We start from the raw sequence: 13982 nt of genomic DNA, 5'->3' as shown, positions 1-13982 counted from the left end.
TGTTTGTAACAGTAATCAGATTATATGAAATCTATAGTTAGAACACTAATATGAGACATTCAAATTAGTTGAAGTGCAGGCTGTAACAAAAATAGACATCAGACCTCTGATGAGTCTGAGACATCAGATATTTGAGTGTCTATGCTGACATTTGGAAAGTCTTTAACAAGGAAAAAGTAGTAGTTTCTGTCTGAAAACAGAATGATATTCAACCTTGAGTTTTAAGTCTCTCTAGTGTAACCTATTCTTTTGACTCTCCAGTTATATTATTTATACAGAAAATGCAAGAAACAGCTGCTTGTATCTTTAAAGGCTTTATTTGCAGTTTATTTTATTTTTTTCACTGACAGTGTCACACTAAAATTGTAAATACAATTAGAAATTGGAGAAAAAAAAACATTCAAACCCTCATCTTAAATAACATACCTTATGAAATATGAACTTCCATCTTGTTTTTATCAAATTATTTATGTGTATATGTATAAAATGTATATAATGCTGCTCAGTTGGCTGAAGGGAATTGTAAATCAAAGTGACTACTGCAGTGGGAATAAGGGATAGGTTGGATAAAAAAATGAAGAATAGAAATTAAGATATGAAGCATCAAAGGCAGTGTCAGATAAATATCACAAAAAATAATTTGCAGGAGTGAATTATAAAATTAAAAAAGAAAAATTTTTTGATCAGTTTGTTTTGATTATTCTCAAGTCCTTTTTGGTTTGTGGGTGGTTTTGATTTTTGTTCATTTGTTTTCTTTCTTCAGAACCAGGTCAAAAATGTAAATGAAGTAGCAGGCTTGAGGATACACTTCACTTTGGTTGGTTCTTTCCTTTCTGTTCTTTAGAAGTTGCAGGAAGAATTTGCCTCAATATTCCCATGGCACTTTACAGTGTCCAGTTCTTTCATTTTCACAATCAACCTTGCTATCTCTCTTCACATCTCTTTAGCCCATGGGACTATGCACTTCACTAAATCCACTGCAAATTTCACATGATTCAGTTTCTTCTTTTCTAAGTAGGTTTTTTTACTCACTGTCTCTTCAAATTGTCATCAGCATACTGCAAAATTCAAGAAGGCTCTTTTCTTTTCCTGGTATGTTTATCCTCAATTAACTACTCTATATTCATCCTAATATTCCTCCTTTAGTTTCTGCACTGATATGGTACCATGGCTGCTCAAGGGAAATGCTTTTATTGCTTGCTATTTATTGTTATAGCAATGGAACCCCCCTCCTGCCTCTTGTACTACAGAGATTTAAGCAGATTTTCATGGTTTTGCTCAAATTTACCCTTGTAGGGCTGGGAAAGAGTCCTTGGATAGATACACACACACCCCCACCCCTATATATATATATATATATATATGTAAATATACACACATTATATGTGTATATATATAAATATATAGGTATATGTACATTAGGTGTGTGTATATATATATACACATTATATATGTTCTATGTAAGTAAATCTCTCAACATTGTGGAATCAATAAATCAGCAATGGATCACTTCATCTAGAGGTGAGTGGGGTCTCTGTAAGAAAAGAATAGGGGTTTATTTCACTCATTAAAGGTCAATTAAAACAGTATGTTTCAATAATTGAAGTATAAATCAGAAAATTATTATTTAAATTTGGAAAGCACAGGAAAATGTCTGTTTGTTTACTTGTAAGACTTAGTGATAGTGGGTGAAAGAAAGCAGAAATCAGGATGCTATTATAATATATCTAGAGACAGATAAGCTGATATTTTTAATATTAGACTCTTTCTACATAAAGAAAAAAGAAAAAAAAAGGTCCTGCTGTCTAAAGAATACAGTCAGTGACCTTCTAAATCTCAAGAGCTCAACTTCCAGCTCTCTCTTTTTCCGGTGTTAAAGCACATTTTGCTGATCATTCATTCCACTCTTTTGAGCAAAAGACCTCTGTTCATACAAACACTGAGCACTTGTTTCCAGGGGAAAAAAATGTTTCTTTTTCATGGAAACAGTAGCTAGTGTATGAAAGCCTCGGAGGTGGCTGGGGCGTTTGGTTTACTGTCACTGGATACACGCACAGCGGTGTTTCTGGGGACATGTCAGGAGAAATGAAGTGTGAAACTCTATCTGCAACCTCTTGCTAGAAGGCTTTGAAGTCAGGGTGTTTCCAGCAGCTTACATGGCTGTCTCATTCCCTGAAGTTTACAGCTATATTGTCTCTGCTGCTGTGGAAGTCAGTGTAGGGCTGTGTCAGGAAATGCAGCCAAATAAACCACAGAATATTCAGAGCTGGAAGGGACCCACAAGCATCTTAAGTGAATGGGCCATGCAGGGATGTTTAGGGTGAGGTGCAGATGAATGTACTCTCTGACCAAGAGCACCTCTTGACAGTGAGAAAAATGATTATATGAGTGAGTGAAGAGATCTGAAGAAATACCTGAACTGAAATGAACCTAATTTTGGCTCAAAGGAGGAAATTACAAGGAAATCTAAGGGAAAAAACAAACAAACAAACAAACACCCAAAAACACCAAACAAAAGACCAAAAAATCACCCCAAAACAAACAAAAAACCCATTCAGTGTTATTTTGCCTTCCAAAGATTTCCGGCTGACATTCTTAAGTTGCTTTCCAGTGATCTGGGTCACATTCTCCTGATAAGAACCCTCTAACCATGCTTCCCCCTGCTCCAAGTTATTAATTATAGTAATCAAATATATTTCAGATGCAGAAGTGCTTGAACATATTATGTATGGACACACATGATGTGATGATTGTCATGATCAATAAATTCAAACCCTAAGACAGCTGCATGAGGCCTTACCTATACTTGGTGCATAAAAAAGCCAGTAGAATGAGAACTGTTAGTTCTCATCTGCTCCTTCTATGATTAATTAAAGTATGTGGAAGTTATCTTAAAGCTATGTGCTGTGTTGATGTGTTTGTTGTGTCCTCAGAATAAAAACCTGAGATTGATTCTGCCTAGAGTGAAGAGCAGAATAAAAGATAAAAATATTGTATGGTTCATCTGGAGTTCAAATAGACTTTCCATGTCTTTATAAAACATCACATAGTGGAATTGTTTCTGTGAACTCAGCAGATTTAGATTTTTTTCCCCTCAGAAAATTGACTATGTGAAAGTAATGTTAATTTATTGACTATAGTTTTAATATTTTTTATTTTTCTTTCACTGCATTATAGCAATTGCAATCTTTTATTAAGGTGGAGTTTCTGTTTTCCCCTTTCCAGCTTTTCCACAAGAATAGAAAAAAGAGAAGTCAGTAATTACATTAGTCTTGTCTGTACCTGACTGATGGACTTTGAGATGTCTGGCAGTAAAATATTATCCTGTCCTTTCTGGCACAACATCTTGTCCTTTTCCAAGCCATTGCTTTATTTAAAGTAACTGAAATTAGCACAGTGTCTGCTCCTGTGAGCTATGTTCAGATGTGTGGATTTGCCTGCACCCACCAAAGACAGCAGCACCTGCATGCTATTGCTCAGCCAGAAATGTCCTTCACATCCTTTTCTAATGATATTTCCTCTGGTGACTTTTGGAGTTGCCTGACTCCTTTCCAGTCATTTAGAAGGCATTAGCTAAGGAATGAAGTTAATTAGGGGGGGAACAAGTAAGACCTCTTGAAATATTAACCTTAGGGTATATTGGACTTCCTAAATGGCCTTCAGATTAATGGCTGTGATAAGTGGATGAGAGCTTGTCAGATTTTGGGGGAGTTGCTTCATCTCTGAGTCTTAGAATCAAATCTAAATTTACTGAGGCATATAGATCTCTCAATTCATTTACTTGTAAATACACATAAAGGAGATGCTATTGGAAGCCCCAATTTCATCAACAGGCAAATAGACCTCCCCTGCTGCCACTGAAGTAGACTGAGTACCCCAAAAATGTCTTGATTTTGGATGTGAAGAGTTGACTCCTCAGGTATCTGTTTACCATTATCCTTTTCTACAGCTGAGTATTTAATGAGGAGACACTGTTGTCCTAAGTCTGTAAATATTTCTCTTTGCTGTTGCTCTGTAGAAATAAAGTAAAAAAAAAAAAGAATAAAAAGTTTACAGTGCCTTCACAAAGTCTATATATTCTGTCATGAGCATAAGCTGGTAAGCTATCAGGATTGTAGCTTGGAGAGAAGAGTAGCACGGGAGCAGTGATTAAAAAGTTGAGAAGCTTTTTTTGCTTGTGTATTTTATTGCTGTTTTGGGAAAGAATGGCTTCACATCCAGAAAGGTGTGTGTCCTGTGCATTTTAAGTGTTTGTCTTGGTAATCATCATGAAAGGAATAAATTGCAGTGTGTAGTAACTATGCACAGTATTCATATGTTGAGAGATCTTGTACGTGGGAGGGCACTTGGCATCGAGTTTCCTCACACAGAGCAAAATACAGACTTGAATGTTTGTGAGACTAAGGCCTGCAACATCTCATTTTTCAGTTTGTAAAATGTGCCTGTTTTTTTGCGGTCTGAGGAGTGGAGAGCTTTCTGTCTGTAGTCGTGCTGCAGTGTTCCACCTCAGAGTGACCAGGTGTCTTTTCAGTGGTTGTTACCCTTTTTGTTCCTAAAGCACGGAGCTAAGAGAGGGATGCCTGAGGAGGTTTTAGCTGGTGAACAAAACCAAGATGATCTATGCTTTTGTTCTCTAGCATGATGGTTATGTGTTTTTCTCCCCCAACTCTGGGTTCAAGTTCTGTTGTTAGAGAATGGAGTACTTGTATTTGCCGTTGTACTACAGTAGTTGTCATGATGCAAATGAGTAATTGGCAATTGATTTTTTTTCTCTTTGTTTGTTATTGGCAGATTCCTTCCAAGAGGGAGTAATTGGTGGTCATTAGATGTGACATGAACTTAGTTTTTATTTTCAACTCTCTCCTTCTTCTGCCAAGAGATTTGTTATCTCAGTAGGGATCCTTCTCATCTTGCCTTTGTCAGAAAACACTGGAGAAAAGAGGAGTATACAATTGATTTTTTTATCCCTTTGCATTTTTCTGCAGAGCTTTATGGAAATTATATTGCAAAAATGGACTTTAAAAATAAGGAATTTAAAGGAGGATGCATTTTTTCTTCTCTTTTTTCAAATTCGACATCTGTACAAAAATGCTCTTTGTGAGTCAAACAGCTCTCCAAGGAAATCAAACTGCCAATACTACCATACTCATTACAGCCTGATGGACATCATGTAAATAAAATAAAGATTGTCCAAAGGGTCCTTCTTCCTGTTTCTGAGCTAAAAATATGCCCACTGTTGTCCTTGCCTTGCCAACACGTGAGCAAATATTGGCCAGGTTCAGGATGGGCTTGGCAGGGCAGTGAGCTCTGTGCTGCTCTGGCTCCTGGTGAGCTGGTGGCCATCTGGTGCCTGTGTTGTGATGACAGAGCCTTATTCAGAACTGCAGCCAGCTGCCCACCCAGTCAGGGAGGGCTCCTGGGGACCAGGCTCAGTGCCCCTGAACCACCAGGTACTGAATGCTCTGGAAAGTGAGCATTGGAGTGAAACCTGCCCAAGTGGCAGCGCAGGAGACTGGAGGTAGCACAAAATTAACATCATTAAGGACTTGGTTATGAAAAATCTGAGACTGGTAGAGAAACAGCAACCTTACAGAGAATGTTTCCTCATTGAAGACTCCATCCCTGGAGGGTGCCAACAGCATTAGAGCTTACTCTGACAGCCTCTCTGCTGTTTGTGTGCCCAGACACATAACTTTTACTTGAACCTATAGAAATGAGAAAGCTTCTCTAATCACAGAATTACAGAATAAGCTGAGTTGAAAGAGATCCACAAGGATCCTTGGGTCCAGCTCCTGGCCCTGCACAGCACCATCCCCAAGAGTCCCATCATGTGCTTGAGAGGATTGTCCACATGCTCCTTCAGCTCTGTCCACCTTGGAGCTGTGACCACTGCCCTGGACACCTTGTTCCCCTGCCCAACCTCCCCCTGGGTGAAGATCTTCTTTCTAATATGCAACCTCAACCTCCCCTGCCAAAACTCCAGGCCACCCCCTTGGCTCCTGTCACTGTCACCACAGAGCAGAGATCGGTGCCTGCCCCTCCTCTTCCCCACATGAGGAAGTTGTGACTGCAATGAGGTTTTCCCTCAGTCTCCTCCTCTCCAGGCTGAACTGACCAAGGGACCTCAGCTGCTCCTCTCACATCTTCCTGAGAGGCCCTTCACCATCCTCATGGCCTCCTTTGGACACAGCTTTATATCTTATATTTTGGTGTACAAAACTGCGCACAATATTCAAAGTGAGTCTGTACCAATAAAGAGTTGAATTAATATTTGCTGACTTGGAGTTAAGTAGACAAGAGCAACAAGCTCCTGTGTCATGTATTTTTACATTTTATCCTGTCCAGGTGTTTATAAAGTACCTTGGGATCCTTAGCTGAAAGGTGTTACATGAACACACAGGATAATTACTGTCACACATGTGAAAGAACAAGGTCTCCCTGCCAGTAGCCTTTCCTCAATGGGTGATTTAATTTCTTTATCTGCAGTAATTCCATTGCTGTCTCTCTTGAGATCAGAACGTGCAGTATTTAAAGCTGACTTAAACAAGAGAGACTCACTCTGCAATCCATTAAATCCAAAGGGATGAGCTTCTGACTTATCTGCTGGACACTTAGCTATGCACACACAGAATGAATCTCTCAGATCCTCAGGTGACTTTTGATTCTCTCTCAATGAGAAGAGAGAACCTTTGCCTCTCTATTTCAGGTATGCCTTTGGCACCTTTGGTTCGTTTTGGGATGCTTTTACTTGCATTTACTTATCCCTAGTTGAGGGTTATTGGTCTTATTTCTGAAGGGTGTTCTTCAAATGTCAAAGTACAATAACCAAAGTTACCAAACAGTAACAGCTACATTTCTGTGAAAGCTGACAGGCTTACAGTCCCAACAGCTTAAATGGGTACTGTAATTCAGTTATTCATGTCAAATAATATGACTTCAGAAAGCTGCATCTCAGCCCTTCAAGAGAAAAAAGATGTGCTTTCTGAAGGTATGGGTGGATTGATGTTTAGATTTCTGGTACTCAGTCATAGCAAATATTAAACTCAGCAATTTAATGCAATGATTGAAATTAGTTTATGTGAAAAGTATTTCATTTCAACTGAGGCTATACATCAGCAAAAACGTATTTTCTGCCAATGCAGCTATTTTTGGTCTCACAAGAAGATACAGCAGTTGCACTGTGCAGGGTCTTGAAAGGTATTTTAATATATAAACAGTAGTAGTGAGGTGAGAAGCTATGACAGCTCATTTCAGTGGTTTACCATTGGGCAAACAGTTGGCAATTATTGCATTTGGAAGAATCAAATGGATGATTTGAATAGAAATGCTGGTTCTTCAGTGAATTGCCTTTTTACATCAGTTGTAGCATATGTCCACATTTTTTCCAACAGTAATGAATTTCCTGAGGTGCTTTCCCTTGTGCTTTTGAATGCTAAGTGTTAAAATCCAGCAGGAGAGACCTGTAGTTGACCTTTCATGTTAAATGTGAAAGGGCTGTCGTAGCCTTTAAAAGGCTTTTGTGCTTCTGGGTCTCCTGAGAAGCTTATGTTACCTTCAGATTGGATCAGCTGTTTCAGGTGTGAAGCATCGGTTGTGCAGAGGTAACTTAAATATTTTTAACCTTTTATGATGAGTCTGGAAGCATCTGTTTACGTATGCAATCGCATCTGGCTTTGTGATGCATTCTGTCCCTTTCCCATCTGTTTTGGGAGTGAAAATAACCTGTGATTTGACTCTATTCAAAGTAGTTTTTATCTTTGAAAGTCTGAAAATAGTATTGATGTGGGCAGTATCGAAAATTTCTGCAGCCATTATAGAAACTTCAACCTTTAGTATTACAAGGAGTTCAGAGTAGAAGTTTGCATCTGGTTAACCCTGCTGCTTGGATCGAAACACACATGGTAGGACTTTGTTCCTGTGGAGAGGTGGTCAAATGTCAGGCTGAGATCTCAACTTAAATGGTGAATCAATATTCTGTGTATTTTTCAAAGTTTCAATTTCTGATAGCCTGCTGCTTTTCCCCCCACCCCGAAATGTCTCATTTCTTGCTTTTCTCTCAAGTAGGGACTGTGCAGCTGCCAGGTTTGTTTGCTCAGGCAGTGCAGGTGATGGTATGTTGCTTTGTGTTTGATCCCTGTTAGTAGGGGGTCCAGGACAGAAAGGTAAAATTGGGAAATGGGATATCCAGTGGGATTCTGAAAAATCTCAAGTTTTTATGCTGGTTGTCAACTGTTTTGGATGCTCAAAGTTTACATTTGCTTAAAGGAAGCTGAGCTGTGGGGTAGAGGAGAAAGCTTTGTAGGGTTACATGGACCATTTGTGCATAGGAATACAGAAAAACCACACCTGCCTGAGGAATTCCTTGCACTGCAAACTGAATTGTTGGGATAATATTCTAGGGAAGCATTCACAATTCCTCTTGGTTTACACTCTATGTATCAGAGACAGGTCACAGAGCGCAGCAGAACTTCCTGTTTGGTCTCATTTGGTCCAACTTAGCTAAGCTGAATAATAAAAAGTATCCAGTCTAAATAATGTATTTATTGTACTTGAAATTCTAGCTACTTGCTATAATAATGACTACTTAGTTACTGACTTAATTTCTTTATTAAAAAGAGGCAAGGAAATTGGGATATAATTGCAGAGGTGTTACTGTGAACTCTGGCATATCTAAAAGCATGCAAGAAGCCAAGGATTCTTTTTTTTATTAGAAAGTTCTTGAACTAAAACTTAATTAGGAGTGAGGTAACTAAATTAGACACAGTTTGAAATTGTGAGTTCTAATGTTTGTTGAAAAAAATTATATTGGCACTGATTGTGGGAATATGGCAGGCAAAGACACCTGAGGAAATTATGTAGGTGAAGTGAGAAAGACAAGCTTGGGGAGAAACTGTAAGAGCAGAGAAGAAAAGTAGAAAATATATTGTATTAATATAGTTTCACTTTTTTTACTTGGCTCCAATAAGTATTTATGTTCTAATATTAATGCAGTCATATCTATTGTAACAGAGCGTGTTGTTATACTTTCTGGTCCCATCACTCTATTTGAGCAGTTAAAATCATTCTGAGAGTATTTTAGATTGAAAGTTTCAGTGCTTGTTCAAAATCTGATTCTTCTAGATGATTTGGACAAAATAATTTCCTTTCAGAAGCATTTATAGTAGTCTTTCTAGTGTTTGGAGAAAAAAAAAAGTTATTTATTGACTGAATAATAAGAGCTACTTCTGAAGTATGTCCACTTTCAGTTTTCGAAAATTCTAGAATATGTTCAAATCCTTCAAGTAGGTTATTATCTGCAGCAAGGACACAAAGATGGTATTGAAAATAATTTATTCAGAAAGCTGACAATGCAGCAGGAGACTAATCATCCAGATATGTGTCTCTGTTTCTAACACCAGGCATATAATCCCTTATTTTTGTAATGCAAACAATTGGCAGCTGTGAGAATTAGGGAGAGCAGCCAATATAAAATAAAAAGAATGAAATCCACAAAACTGAAGTGGTTTAGGAAACATGTTTCAGAGTGCTTATGTGTTATCTTTCAAATCAATGAATCCTGGAGATGTGTGTTTTATTCTGTGCCAAGAAATGAAATAATTGTCCAATTTGAAGAGATTCAAAATGACAATAAAGTATATCTTTGAATGAGAGAAGAAAAAAGTATTTTTTCCTTCTCTCTTAGAATTTAAGTATAAAGAAGAATGCCTTGTATACCCATCCTCAATTCTTGGCAAAGGTAAACTTATTTTTATAAGTGTATAAAGCTAAGATAATGAAACTATCCAAGCCTCTCTGATACTCTTTTCACTGCTTTAAATACCATCAAAACAACGCTCAAATAAAACTGACACTGGGAAAAAAAAGTGTGAAGTGTAGAGCCTGCAATCTGCAAATGAGAAAACTCCAAACCTCACCATCTCCTGCCTGATCTCATTGTTTTTCACACTTATTTATTTTTCCCTTTTACAAATGTACCAGTGAAAGGATTTGCGTAGGTTATTTGAAAACAGAACTCGGTGACGACGCTCGTTCCTCCCAGAATCTGCTTGGATGAGAATGACAGGGTGTGAAATTATATCCTGCTGCTTCTTCAGCTGTGCCTTCAGCTCCAGCTTGGGACTTCAGTTTGCTTCCAGCTGTTTTCCACCCAAAGTAAAATGTTTCCTGGCCATGTGCTGCCTCTGTTTCTGTCAAGTGGGGTTAGGAACTGGTGTTGAAAAGACAATATAGTGCTCTTTACCTCCTGGAAATTCTTTTCTGCAATGAGCCATCCTAAAAGGCCAGCTGTGCCCAGCCACACAGCTGTTTCACACAGAAATAATAGCTTCAAGCTCTTTTGTCAAGGCCAAGAATCAGATCCTGTAAATTCATGAAAGATGAATGCTACAGTAAACTCCAGGAACTTTTTTGTATAAAAAAGATTATAAATAATGTAATAAAAATGAAGTGCTTTGTAGGTGAAAATAAGCTTTATAGGTACGTAATGCCACATTTGGTACTATTCTTTTATGTTTGTGTTCCAGTCAGCCAGCTCAGTACCCAACCTAACCTCCAGCAGGAAATTATATATTCCATTATTCCTTATAGCACAATAAAGCCCTTTATTTATGGCAAGCATTAGTTTTGTTGTCACAGTGACAGAATTCATATCAGTGTATCAAGGCTTTCCTTCCCTCCATGTAATGGTTATCCCTAAAATTGTCCTGTCCTCCTGTTGTCAGACCTGCACATGAGGTTTATCTGTCAGCATTAGGATGAAGGCTCTCAGAGCCAGAGATTCTATTCTCTCTCCTGTCAGATGTAACAGAAGAAGAGGCACAAAGTTCATAAGAAATTCACCTTTTTTTTAAACTTTTCTCACTTTTTTCTAGTTCCAGTTCCAGCCTGCTGATTCCATGGTTGGGGTTGACACTAGAGTATTGTAAACTTTCCCAGTTATTGTGTGGTGTCATGGATCCCTGTTATGAGAAGTGAATTTTCTCTAGCTCAGTTTTCCTTATAAAGTGTTTCATTCTCTTCAAGAAACTGATGTTCTCCAAGAGGAAATGTTCAAATATTGCCTCTGTGCATCCTTATGCTGAGCATGCACAAATCAGAGGAGCAATTAGAAAATTAAACTATGATTATGAGATTTCAAAGGCCAAGTGTAGGCTACAACCTGAGAAAAGCAAGTAATTTTAAGACTGAAGGCAGAGGTAGCTGAAGGTAGTGTACCTCCAACAAACTGGTCTGTCCTTTGTTCTAGACTGAAGTGAGAATTATTTCATTAGTAATGGTCCAGGGTAACTCTCTAATGTTAGAAACTAAACTTTTTAATTAAAAAAAAAAATCACTTAAGACTACAAGAGACAGGAAACAATTGTATTTTAACAGACAAAACTGTTTATAGAACCCTTTATTTTAATAAAATTTTATGTGAACTGTATCAAACTCCTTTTAGTGTTGAAGAAAATGAAGGATTAGCAGTCCTAGATTATGAGAAATGGAAAGAAATTCGTAACTGTACCTGTGAATATTTCAGTTTCAGCTGCTGTGGAGCAAAGCTCAGTTTTTCTATAGTGTTGCATGGACTTGTGATCTTCTAAATGGAGGGAAAAAAAAATGAGGGCACTCACTTCCTTGTGTGATGTCAGATAAAATAAGACTGAGCCTAATTTATTATGTCTTATAAACAGATGCTCCTGCATATGGGCATGTGTTTGTGTATTTGTGTACTGATACATTTTAAGAAATGATTGCCCTCTTGGTAGTTGTTGTGAATAATTATTTGTGAAAATAGACTCCATTATGTAGGCACCTAAAGTTAGTCACCTCTTCAAACAATTCTCTTCAGTTCCCACTTCCACCTTTGAATTCCCACCAAGCCTCCTTCTTTTTCCTGGTGTCAAGCAGGAGCAGGCATGTCAGCATTCAGGAAGGTATCACCACACAGTTCTTTCTAATTGCCAACACTGAATAAATTCACATTCACTTGTATCTGTGAAAAACTCACAGATTGTGCTTGCAAAGTTGAGCTTGGACAATCTCATCCATTTCAGATTTTGCTTTCTCAGCTAGCTGGAAAAACTCAGAATCCTTTCCATTTCTCAAACTGGAAAATAGTCCATTTTCCTTGGGGGAAGGGTTTGTAAGGGAATATACAATGCCCTTCCAAGTCCAGATAGTCTCATCAAGTGCATCAAGCAATTTGCACTTGTCTACAAGAACATTTCTAACCAGCAGTTCATCAGGTCAGGTGAAAATCTGAGGCAAAAACCCCCCCAGAGCAATATCAGCACAGTTAATCTTCTGTAAACAGCTTTCCTTTGGAGGCTTGCACAAAAAGACAAGTTGTTACTAAACCATGAGAAAGGGAATTTACTTACTGCTTGTAAAGCACTGCAGTAATTTTCAAGGACTAAACATCATTGAAAGAAAAATCTTTGTCTTTTTTGTCACACATATCCATAAAGTTTGCACAGGTATAGTAATGAGTGCTGTCTGATGAATGTAAATTCACAAAATCCAAACTAACTTTGACAACTTTTGTGAAATGTTTAAACCTGTAAATTATAGTTGTTTGTCACTGTCATTATTTCAGCACACCTGCAGTATTTAGCAGTTATACATGTGCTGAAGTCCTCTTTTGCTTTCCAGAAATGCCTGCATAACAATAAACCCATTCCTGGGGTTTAATTCCCCCTGGACTGGGAATTTTGGATGGTGAGCAAGTCTAAGGTTTATGACAGTGGGACAAAGCTGCCATAGACTTGCCTGAGTTGAGCAGCAAAAGATCAGCACAGCCCTCATAAGTGCACCTTTCCTGATGGTGTGGCTGGCTGGATGATCATGTCAACTAAAACAAATTAAAAAGTCAGTAGGGAGTCTGCTGTGGTTGGCACAACCCAAGCTTAGTTTCTGCTATTTCTGATGTTTCTCTGCAATTCAGCTGATTTTTGAAGCCAAATGAATCACATTAACAAACATTCTCATGTTTGGAGAGAGGCATGAGGCTACTCAAGGCAGCTTGTTTTTCTTTTGGATCTGACATTTGCTAGTTGACCCTAATACATGGCACTTGCACATGAGCTAAACTGGTTATCCTCACAAGATGTTACTTATATTGTGTTTCATATGTCATTTTTTAAGGGGGATGACAAGGACTTCAGATGTGTATTCTGTGGCCATGAAAGACCATGTTCAGGGGTGGTCTAAGAGCCCTCTCAGGTGTGGCAGCAGGGAGTGCCACTGCCTTCAGCTGGACTGGGTTCCATCCTCTGGCTTGAGCAGTGTCACAACGTGGTTACTTCAGGATTTAAAAAACCCAAACTATCCGCCAGCTGGTACAATGTAGTTTGAAGAGATTGTTAGTTACAGTGACATTTTCTAAAATGGGGGCAGTAAATGTGCTCTGACTTCAACCATTTGGCTTCACCCATGAGCTGAAATTTAATGACAGAAGTGTGAGAAATGAATGTGAGAGGCTTCAATACCTTCTTATTCATACAAGTTAGACATTTTTCCCATAAAATTAAGGTTTCTAAGGACATGGTACAGCTGTGATCGAGTCACTGCTAGTTTTGAGAGCAAACTGGTACAATACAAGCTTTGACATTTTTCTTGTTCAAAATTTCAGTACAAAGTAAAACCTCAGACATTTATTACAGACAAGTACGAGAGTATGAATGAAGATTGAGTACAGTTTGAACAAGCAGATTTCAGCATGAACATATGAAATGCATTCCTTCATGTTAATGGCCAAAAATGTGGTTAAGGAAAATATATTTTTTCAAATAATCCAGAAGTTGAGGCACAGAACTGAAAGAAACATGTTTTGAAGGGGCTTGTTTGCCTGATTACTCTTCTTTGAACCACTTTTTTGTTTTGTTTTGTTTTTAAACACAAAAGTATATTGTAATTACACTGGGGCTTTGTGTAATCTTTTATGAATTTATGGATAAATGGTAAACCTCTGGTTAGGCAGTTTATTTCTAGGATGGGGA

The 13982-nt window shown here is 38.1% G+C and overlaps 1 protein-coding gene across 1 annotated transcript in view; it reads left to right on the top strand.

Moving 5' to 3' along the window:
• GRID1 (glutamate ionotropic receptor delta type subunit 1) overlaps positions 1-13982 on the top strand; it is a 287235-nt gene that overhangs the window by 58274 nt on the left and 214979 nt on the right. The gene's annotated exons all lie outside the window — the stretch shown is intronic.

This window comes from Haemorhous mexicanus, chromosome 7 (assembly GCF_027477595.1).
Source record: "Haemorhous mexicanus isolate bHaeMex1 chromosome 7, bHaeMex1.pri, whole genome shotgun sequence".
Taxonomy (NCBI): Eukaryota; Metazoa; Chordata; class Aves; order Passeriformes; family Fringillidae; genus Haemorhous; species Haemorhous mexicanus.
This window is presented reverse-complemented; position numbering and strand designations above follow the sequence as displayed.